The following is a 2433-nucleotide window of genomic DNA, read 5'->3' as shown; positions in this document are numbered from 1 at the left end:
GCACAAGTAAATGACTTCTTTGCTTGTACTGAGGAAGTTTTTAAATTTGTTGTTAAACTATAGGTTTACAAACTTGACAGTCTTTTCTTCCATGATGTGACTTGAAGCTTTTGCATTCAATTAGTATGATACATTTTGCTGTAGACGAGTACTTCTGGTTTCCTGCCTTACTTTCCCATTCTTATTTTTATTTAAAATATTCCAGCTATTCCTTCTGTTCAGTCTGTTTTGCTTTACCCCACTATGCTGAATGGTGAAGTGTGGAAACTGCCATGAAAACAAAGCTGTTGCCCATTGCTGGTTCAAGGCTTTGCCTGGGCATACTCTACTCCCGCCCCCAAAGCCCTCTCCAGTACTACAGCTCACTGGTTTTGTTGGCAATGAAAATGTATCACAACATCAGTGGTATCATGACCAACTACTGTGGATGGTACATTAGTTTTGAGTCATGTGTTCTTTTGTTTGCAAATCAAGACCAGATCTATTAACCTAGGGTGAAATATAATTTTTTTAAACAGGCTTTCCACCCATGTTTTCCTGATACAGGCATACAAATAGATCCTTTCAAAATAGAGAATAAAGGCCTTATTCAGCTGCAGGAAGCTCTTCAAGTGATAGTTTCTTTAAGCCTTACGTATATTTTATCTTCCTTGCATACAATATTCTTTCAAAAGGTCTTGATGAGTAGTTATGTATGTGCCTGCATACAGCCACTGTGTATTCTCTAAGGACATGCTAATACTCAGCAATGGCGGTCAGGCCTGTTCTGTGGCTTCAGGGTTTTTTTTCGGGAAACTGCACTGCATTTGTCTCACAGACTCATGTGTGTCTGTCAGTGCCTTATCTTTGAGAAGTCAGACCCAAACAGCAGCTGTGCCAGAGGGCTGCAAGTTCACAGCTTACGCTTGTGCAGAGCTGTTGCTAAGGTAGCTTTTTTTTTTTTCTTTTTTCCCCAGAGGCCTGAATGTGCCAAGAAGCAAATCAAAGCCCTAGAACCTTGCTGGGGCAGGCTAGGAAACCATCTGCGCACCTTTCTGTTTCGCAGATACCTCAAAACACACTCCAACATCTTTAATACTGAGGTTTTGTGTGGGGTGGAGGAGGAAGGACAACAAACAGCTGCTGATCAGCCAACTGCTGGTCAGCTCTGGCTTGCACTTAGTTGTAAGCAGACTAAATGGTTGGCACCCCAGCTCACAGGAGAGCTGTGGCTCTGAGAGCCTGCACAGGGCAGGCAGGGCCAATTTGAAGAGGAATGATGTGATGTCTGTCAAAACCCTCCTCTTGGCCTCATTTCCTCCTATTTGCAGTTCCAGTTAAGGGATAGAAGATTTGGTGAGGTACAAGTATGCTCTGCTCCTGGACCTAATTCCTGCTTGCAGGGGCTGGCTCTAACCAGGTTCTGAGTAACCAGGGCTGATAGTTGTACCACAGGACGTGACAGGGGTTGTAACCCTCAGCCTGAGCTCAGCTGTCCACAGTCCAAGGACTAGTTTGGTGCAGCACAGCTGTGTGAGCTTGACTTAGTTTTCCTAAGAAATTTGTTAAGGTGTGGGAAAGTACATAGTTAAAGTCATGCAATACAAGAAGAGTAAAACAGTGCATTTGTTGAAACAATAAATACTTGGCAACTCGAGGATTCAAGAGGAAGAATACTGACATGAGAAGTGTAACACTTTGAAGCAGGGAAAGAAAAAGCAGCAGAAGCTGACAACTCAGCAAGGTCAAGGATCAGCTTGTCTCAAAGAACAAAGGCAACTGACAGTTCCCTGTCTGATGACTGCCTGGAGAGCAGAGACTCATTGATAGTGGAGAGTGTACTACTGAGTAGGCATGACTAACATGCTAGTGGGCTGGATCTACTGTGTGCATTAGCCAGTGAATAACTGCTGTGTATTTGCAGCTTGTGTGTATCCTGCTTGCAGTCTCTTTGCACAAAACAAGGTGCCAAAACAAAAGTGACTGAGTGAGGAGGGGTTGCAGGATGTTCTTTTATGTCTATGTCAAACCACCACAGTCTAAAAGGAACATCATGTAAGAGATTTACCTCTAAAATCTGGCTAAAAGTGGGAATGGAGTTCAAAAGATACTAGGTCAGCCTGCTAGACAATACATACATAAACTTCATATCATTGGGAAATTAGCTCCAGAAAAGTAGGTAACTCACCTTTTTTAAAGTTTTTCAGGTTAAGCAATACTTCCCTGTGTTGACACTTGATAGTACCACTACTGTGGGCACACAGAACTTTTGCATAAAGTCTCAGACCGAATGAACTGCAATGTATCTTTGCCCTAGAGCAATAAATAATTCAGTCAACTTATTGAAAGCTGTACATACATTTTCAGAGAGCTTAGGTTTCTTCCCAAGGAAGCTTACATTTTTTGTAGCAAAGAACATCTAACATGCTGTTAACTGCTGTTTGCCAAGAGTAC

Source organism: Apteryx mantelli, chromosome 1 (assembly GCF_036417845.1).
Source record: "Apteryx mantelli isolate bAptMan1 chromosome 1, bAptMan1.hap1, whole genome shotgun sequence".
Classification (NCBI taxonomy): Eukaryota; Metazoa; Chordata; class Aves; order Apterygiformes; family Apterygidae; genus Apteryx; species Apteryx mantelli.
This window is presented reverse-complemented; position numbering follows the sequence as displayed.